The sequence below is a fragment of the Helianthus annuus genome, chromosome 14 (assembly GCF_002127325.2).
Source record: "Helianthus annuus cultivar XRQ/B chromosome 14, HanXRQr2.0-SUNRISE, whole genome shotgun sequence".
Lineage (NCBI taxonomy): Eukaryota > Viridiplantae > Streptophyta > Magnoliopsida > Asterales > Asteraceae > Helianthus > Helianthus annuus.
This window is the reverse complement of record NC_035446.2, coordinates 31,451,875-31,460,211: the sequence shown is the minus strand read 5'-3', so window position 1 is coordinate 31,460,211 and position 8,337 is coordinate 31,451,875. Positions and strand designations below refer to the sequence as shown.

The following is an 8,337-nucleotide window of genomic DNA, read 5'->3' as shown; positions in this document are numbered from 1 at the left end:
CGTGTTATGAATTTAGTCTAACTCTTTTACAAAAATTGCCCTTATTATCTATACTATATTATAATGCATGAGGGAGAGGCATTTTAAGATACCCAAAAAATAAGAACTTTTTCCCTCTTAATCTATTATATATAATAAATGTGTTAAATTTTGCTGATGTGTCAACATGATATTGCTCCTCAATTTGGTTTTGGCGCACTTTGCTTCGGGTCATTATTTTCATTACTGGATATCCTGACCCGATCCAATTAACCCTTCTCTCATACGCTACCCTGAAACCCTAGATTCACATCTACATCTTCCTCTTCACCTTCACGCTTCTTTTTCCTCCAATCCCGTGCTTCTCTCTACACAAACCTTAATCAAAAAATTCCATCCTCTCTTACAATCAAAGCTTCGAAGTTTAAGATCTTCCACCATGTGAAGTTCATTGCTTCTCAATTTTTAGTCTTCTACTTTTTGTTCCACGCTCATTCCCTTCTTCATACTCTGAAACCCTAGACCCTTCTCCCTCACGTTTCCTTAACGACTCCGAATTGTTAGGTAAAACCATTGGTTTTTGAATCTCTAGTGGTTACGATTTATCATTTGGACTCGGATTTTGTTTTCGATCACATGTCTGTTTCAGGTGGATTCTGGCCAGGTGGGTATGAAGGGAAGTGGCAAATGTCCAGTGACTGTTGGCGGTGGTGATGGCTGCCGGCACTGCCGGATGGTGGTGGCAGATGGTAGTAACAACAACAACCTGGACAAATGTAGTGAGTGTTCAGACATATTTTTGTTTCTTAACTATGATATGATTTATGACAGTTTTTTGGTTTATACTTCATGATGAATCCGTCGGAATTTTGTTTAATAGGATGATTATTCTGTGAAAATTTGAGAATTAGGGTTTCAAAACTTATCAAAATAATTTTTAGGCTTATTTATTGCTTAGTGAGGACAATTCCGATGAAGCCCAGGTGCAGAGGACAGTAGTATCTATTCTGGTTCTCTCTGATCTTATGTATACAACAATTTTTATGGTTATCTTATTCACAGAGATAATTGATTTACTTATGTATTGCTTAGTGAGGACAATTTTGATGAAGCCCAGGTGCAGAGGACCTTAAAAAGAGGCATTAATGAAGGAAACGACTCAGTGGAAGAGTTGAACAAGTATTACTTTTTCTACCTTTTAGACTTATGTTTAAATGGACGTGGAAAAATAGCAGCTCGGGTTGGTTGGGTATTATGTCAAAAAAAAAGGTCGACTCAAGTTAGTTTAGACCTGAAATATATTTTGTCCAACGTTTTTGAACTTTTTATATTAAATTAGTGTCGGTTATGAACTATGATTCTAAATTTTTTTGTTTCAGAAATAATATCTATTTTTTAATAAAATGATTTAGGATGTTTTATACAATATTTTTTTTAGATGTTTTACATAACCAAAACAGACCCATTCATGATTTATGAGTATACGGGTTGGTTATGCCACATTTACTTTTAGATATTGGTTTTGTTCTTTGCATACTTGATTATGCTATTTTATTTTTCCTGCAGTGAACATCCTGTTCAGAAAAATCATGAGAGGGCACGTAAAAGATTGAAGCCATTAGTTCTCGATGATGCCGAACAGAAACTGAAGGACCTTTATGAGAAGTAAGTATTTATAGCGTCCAACCTTTTTTTTGATGAACTAAACATAAATAAATCTTAACATTTGTGCATTTGCTGAACTGTTGTTCTGCTACATGAAATGGCTGTTATAGATATAAGGAGTTTCCAGATTGCAGTCAACGCATAGTAGGAGAACTTAATATGGAAGTTTCACCCGCTCAGGTTTCCAGTAAGCTTAAAAAGATGGGGTTCAAATGACCGTCAAAGAGAAGAGTGGGTGACACAAATGTCTCAAGTGTTAATGGTGAAGCAGTGGAGGCATCAGCACAATGAAAAAGAGGACGTCTATTTAGTGAAGAGCAAGAGATCAAGATTAAAACCTTATTTGAGCAGTGAGTTCCTGACCTTTTTTTTAGACAAGTACACACTGGTTAATTTAGTAAGGATAAGATATAGATTTTACTAATGGCATGTATACATCTGAAATTGTTTATTTTGGAAAAGGTTCAAAGATAAGAAAAAGTGTTGTCAAATGATTGCGTGTGCACTAGACGGTGATGTTACATTCACAGCAGCACAAGTATCATTTAAGCATGTGTATCTTATTAATTGTATTGGGATTAAGGTTGCTCTTAAATGGCTCAATCTCCTTTTTACCACTTAAATCATATAGGATTAAACTAATAATGTGAGGTTCATTGGGGAACATTAAAAAAGTGGGGAACTGGAGAACAGTGCATTTAACATATTATAACACTTGATTCTTGTATATTTTTTGTAGAGATTTAATTATAATATATATGTTCATAGTTTTATTTTAAATATGGGCGTATACAACGTATTAAAGAGCAACATTTTCTGGCATGTTGAAATAGTTTGGGTGTAGGGACATGGGTGGCAAATTGGGCAACTGGGTAACCTGTTAAAATCGGCAAAATGTTGAAATAGTTCAGGTTCATCAAAACATATTTTTTATTCAAACTTTTAAACAAATAATCTTTTTCTTTATAATTCAAAGGAAAAAAATATTCGTGGTTATAGATTCATCCACTCATTTATCAATGATCATATCCTTCTTATTATCAAGGCAGATATTAACATGTTATATTTCAGTATAAAAGCATATCATTATTTGGACTCAACCATATTAAAGCGAGGTAGTAATATTATTGCACATTGGTATAATATGAACAAATGAATTTTGTTTTAGGTTTAAGCGCTTAACAAAGATGTGGCAACTGGGGTACTTTATGGTGTACTGAAGGCATTTGGAATCGTCACAGGTTCTATTACTAACTCGAAACCTACCAAAAAGTCAAAAACTTGATATATCTTGATGAAATTTTACAGACGAAGTTTGTGATGTGAGTGAAGTGGTTGGGAGAAACGTGATATCCACAACCTGAACTATCACAACGGACTTTGTTTCACACAAGTAAACCTTTCTCATTTTATTAGAAGATTTATTATGTTTACGTGGTTTTTATATATAAAAGAAGAACCAAGCAAAAGTAATATACTTTATATATAACAAACATGAAAGATATGGGCTGACGTGTCAGCTTGTGGTGCAATCTCACAACTTTTTGGGTGGGAAAACGAATGGGTAATGTTATTTATATATGGATACCGCGTGTTGATCCATACCCGTTTTTTGACCCGCCAATATAAACCTTCTAAAACCTAAATCACTCATTCGATAATCCTGGATTCAATTCTAAACCCTAGCCTCCCACCCCTTCATTGCAAACCCTCTGGTTCATCATCCTCGTGGTCTCTATTTCTTTTTTTCTTTATCAAAGATTGAAGATAATCAAATCACAGGTTAGGGTTCCATAATCAATATGCATTCTTTAGTATATTTTTTGTTTAATGGTTCAAGTGAAAACCATTCTTTTCCCTTTTGTTTGCGGTGTTACAATTTTGGAAAATGGATCAATCGCTATTTCAAAGTGATTTATGTTTTATATTTTCATTTTTTTGCTATGAACAAAGAAATTCCTTTCTTTTCCATATTTTCAGGTTAAAGAATACAAGTTTTTGTCTTCGCTAAATCATCTACAATCCAGAGGATGTTCTTTATCTTCAAGTTATTTAACCTTGAATCATCTACGTTCCAACCATGTTCTCTGTCTCGATTTCAAGGGCGTCACTGATTTGTGTTTTGTTTGTTCTTCGATACACGAATCGCTTAATTTTGGGATTAGGGTCCAGTGACGACGATTTTTTTTCTGGCTTTCTCTGCGTTGGATCTAGGTGAAATCTCCTTTCTATCTTAGTTTTTTTTCTAGATCTATGAATAAGTAATTTTGAGATCTTGCTTTATAGTTTAACTTAATTAGTATATATTTACGGTGACATTACAGTCTGGTTTAGAAGTTTTACATTAGTGTTTCTTATATGATCTGGCATGAATGCAATTACTAACCCGATCCTGTTGATGGACCGGGTCATATCCGTTTAATTGTTTCATCCTTAATTAATTTCTTTCCAGTTATTGTGTAAAATTTAATTTAGTAGTTTGGATTTGAAATTTGAATTGGACCTTATTTTTGAAGTCAAAGATCGTGATTGACTTAGAATTGATGAGATTGTTTTTAATTAGAGTTTGTTTTTTTTTTATTGAAGTGATTCGGGTAGATAATTTAACCTGTATGGATTAACCATTAGGATTAATCGTCATAACCCAGGTCCCATGTATGGAGGTACAGATAATATGTCAGATCGTTCAGCCGGAAAAAAATTGCTCATTCTTTCGGGAAAATCACACCTCCGCTTCCATTTATATATTTCATCTGTGTGTTTGATGTTGAATCTAAAATATGGTTTTAGGGTTTGGATTTAATTTGAATTGTATGATAAATAATGTTAGAACAACTTACTAATGTTGAGAGTCCATGTCTACTAATCAGCTTTAGCATTGAGTTCTCCAGTAATGTTACATAAACTGCATTTTTTAAGTGTGAGTTATAAATTCTGAACTTATACTTCACATGTCATTTTAGCTCATGTTGTGGTTACCCCACAGCAACAACTCAAACAATTGCACGACCAAGTGACTTTGCTTTTAATAAATATATTCATAATAAGTTAACTCCATGAATCTTTACTCAGACTTGATAATGTTGGGTTTTTTTTTTTTTGTAGCATGATGGTTATTAAAGTTGATTGTTGATCATAGTTTCAATAGTTAAGTTTTTAACTCTTAACCTCTTAACCACCTCAATTTGGTTTTCTATAATCTAACTAGGTGAGGTGATTATGGCTGAAGGTGGATTTCAACACATGAAGGCCAATAGTGTTACATCGGAAACCTCTGGCGTTTCAGATGATATTTGATCTTCTACTAGATGAGGTAAACATATGTAACTTTTAACCTTTGTAGTTTTTTCTATTTATTCACTTGCAATAGACTGGATGCTAATGTAAGATCTAGAGGTGGAAAAAATGTTCCTTTCATGTGGCGGGTCAAAACTGGTAATTAAGATAAGATTACTCAAAAAATGAGTTTGTATATTAGTATTTTCATATGAATTGGGGATTTGTAGATAATAACTTTTATAATTGTTTTGACCTTTCAGTTTGAATTTGTCTTGGAAACTTTATAGTCTGTGTAAAGTTTTAGTTTCAAGTGTAGAATTTAGTTTTAATTGCTAATATTTTGCTTTTTGTCCAATCTTGATTTGTCCAGGTTGATGAGACGTTCAAACCGTCGTGGCTCTCATGCTAATTCCTTTGATAAGCTTGATAAGGTAAAATTAAACCTCATAATCTCATTAGTTATTCATGTATATAGGAACAAAGTTTTTAAAATTTTTATTGTTGGGTTAGCAGATTAGGCAAGGGACGCATAGCAAATAATGATAAGGAACTGCTTAATTTGTCTCATTTTATGTATAATGTGTCTACAAATTAATGTTGTTTAATTGTTTTTCCATTTGTACATGCTATTAGAGATTTAAAGAAAAAAGTACCAGAGATGGGACCCTGGTTAACTACTTGAGTCTGCTTTTTATTGGATATGGAAAATTGGGTGGATGACCTATTTTGGTAAAGCGGGTTCAAGTCAAAATGAGTATTTATATTGAAAGTCCAAATAGAACCATGTTTGGTTGCCACCCAGTGTAGTCCGTATCCCTCTTTTCTTATTTTCAGACATGCCTAGCTAGGTTGATTGAAATTAACATATTGCCCAATCCATCCCATAGCCTTTTATTAAAAGTCCAAATATACCCATTTAAGTGTATGCATAAAAATTGGCATGTATAATTTTTTTTATAAAAATTAATAACTTTTACAACTTTAACTCATAATTTCCCTTCTGTTTTCACTAATACATGCAGAACGCTGCTAATGAAGCTATCAAACATTTTGTTCCAACTTACTTCACAAAAATGGATGATAAAGGAACTTTTGATATTAGTCTCAAGTACTTAGAGCAGTTGAATAATGGGATGAACCGGCGATGTTCGAGAAATATATGGTAATTTGAATATTGTTTTTTCATGAGCACAACGCATATTATATTGTTCATTACATTGACTTTTCATACTATATTGAGTGAGTGAGATTAACTGATAATTTTCAAGTTTAAATTGAATAAATGAAATTTGAACTTCTTAATGATTGGGTTTTGTACTTTCTTTTTATTATACTTACAAATCTTATGGTATGGAATTTGATAATGTATTCGAATATATACATATTATACTAGGTTAGAATCTCGTGTATTACACGAGTTGAATAAATGTAATTTTATATATTAAATAATAAAAAAAGTTATATCTTTTAGAACCCCGTGTATTATACAGGTTGAGTAAATTTAATTTTATATATTAAATAATGAAAAAAGTTACATTTTAAAAACCTCGTGTGTTATACGGGTTGACCACATGTAATTTTATACACCAAACAATAAAAAGTTATATCTTTATAAACCCTATGTATTATATGGATTGAATAAATTTAATTTATATACTAATAAAAAGTTATATTTATTAAAAACCCCGTGTAGTAATATCTTAAAAAAACTAATGGATATACACAATATACGATGGATGAGGTGATTGCGGTGATAGTTCTTATAAATGTCACGTAAATATAGTGATTACCGTATTTAAGTTGAGAATTGAACACGGAAATAAAAGTATAGAACCAATAAACATTGACTAATATTTTTGTTTACCCCTTATAAACATTTTTGAAATAGGTTCTATCCTTAACTACATTAGTTTAATAAAATAAATAAATCATTTAAATTATATTAATTTATATCAAAAGGATTAGTTCAAGCTTTATATGATGTGTTAACCATATGAAAACGCACGTTTTGACGTATCCAATTGAACTCAATATATCCTATAGTTGCATTGCGATTGGATCAAAACGTAACATAAATCGAATTTATATCGTACAATCATAACTTATTATACGCGACCCGACTAACTCGAATTTATATCGTCAAGGCAAAACTCTTGAGGGGGTCAAAGTGGCATTTACAAAGTTTATAAAAAGTTAAGTGGTTAAAAATTGCATTTCCTGAACTTAAGGGCTAAAAAAGGGTAAAGATAAAATTTGATAAAGTTTAGGGGTAAGAAGGAAACTATAACAAAGTTATAAATATGTTATCTAGAAAGTGGGTAGTAAAACGTAAAGTAGGTAATTGAATGGGTATGGTTGGTTGCGTAATGGATTAAATGGGTAACTTTTAGTACGGATACAAATGGGTCGAGTTGGGTGACCTGTCGAGAATATGTGTTAGTTTTTATTGTTTTATAAATAAAGTATATTGATTGCTAAAATTGTTATTTGCTAGCTCTTAGTGTTCTAGATACCACATTACATGGGTAAGATATTCTTTTGGTACTTTTATATTTCATTTTTATTCATAATGTGTTGTTGTATTTGATTCTTATTCATTAACTTAGCGAAAACAGAGTTTTAAGTTGCCTCATTTCAATCTACTATGTAATTTGAATAATTATAGTTTGGTTTTCAAGATCTCAACTTACGTATTTAAAATATTAAAATCATGTTTATAAATTCTAGAAGTCATATTTACATGAGATTCTATTATGTATAGGACGAGGATTTTCAAGGCTATAAGTTACTAAAGAATTATAGACGCATAAATTTTGATTAATTTGTATAATATGTTTTAACTTCGAAAGTTTGAATGTCATTCTAAAAACTAAAATTTTAATTCAACTTATTTTTTTAAGTTTGCAAATTTGAAGGTTGTTTCTATAACTTTTAAAAGATTCAAGACTTTTACGGTCAATATAATTAATGAGTTTCAATTATCCAATCAATAAATACATACATATTCAATTGTTTTGTAAAATGTTTCAATCTACTTAAATAAGAAAACAATAATGATAGTAATTTTGATTAGTTTTCAATTTTCCCTTTTTAAAAATACACGTTAATGAACTATAATTTTCATATTAAGTTTAGAAATTTCGGTACTTTTTGTAATTATAGTTATTTTTTATAAACTATTACCAAAAAATAAATTAAGAAATATAATTTACTTTCCATAACATGGTAACAATATTAGGTAATGATTTTGAGACCCTTTGTCACTCCATGAGGAACTCTAGAGTTGTGTTTTCCTGCCAAAACTACCATTCTTACTTTTGATAAGGTACCGTATTTATGATATTGTGCATTTGGAAATTGAAAATTGAAATTGCATTTTGGTTAGTGTTTTATTGAATATTGCTGCATGTCTAA

At 31.2% G+C, this 8,337-nt stretch overlaps 1 long non-coding RNA gene across 7 annotated transcripts; it reads left to right on the top strand.

Moving 5' to 3' along the window:
* The first annotated feature begins 236 nt into the window (after positions 1-236).
* LOC110943456 lies at positions 237-6,222 on the top strand. Of its 7 annotated transcripts, XR_002594914.2 has the most exons (11): positions 238-543; positions 629-758; positions 1,072-1,158; positions 1,546-1,644; positions 1,755-1,994; positions 2,813-2,885; positions 2,953-3,037; positions 3,625-3,858; positions 4,853-4,957; positions 5,294-5,354; positions 5,946-6,222. It is a non-coding gene; the product is annotated as an uncharacterized LOC110943456 (long non-coding RNA). The 7 variants fall into 7 exon arrangements; XR_002594913.2 differs by having other exon boundaries at positions 237-543; positions 2,813-3,037; XR_002594917.2 differs by lacking the exon at positions 5,946-6,222 and adding an exon at positions 5,437-5,903 and having other exon boundaries at positions 237-543; positions 2,813-3,037.
* Positions 6,223-8,337: the final 2,115 nt, after the last annotated feature.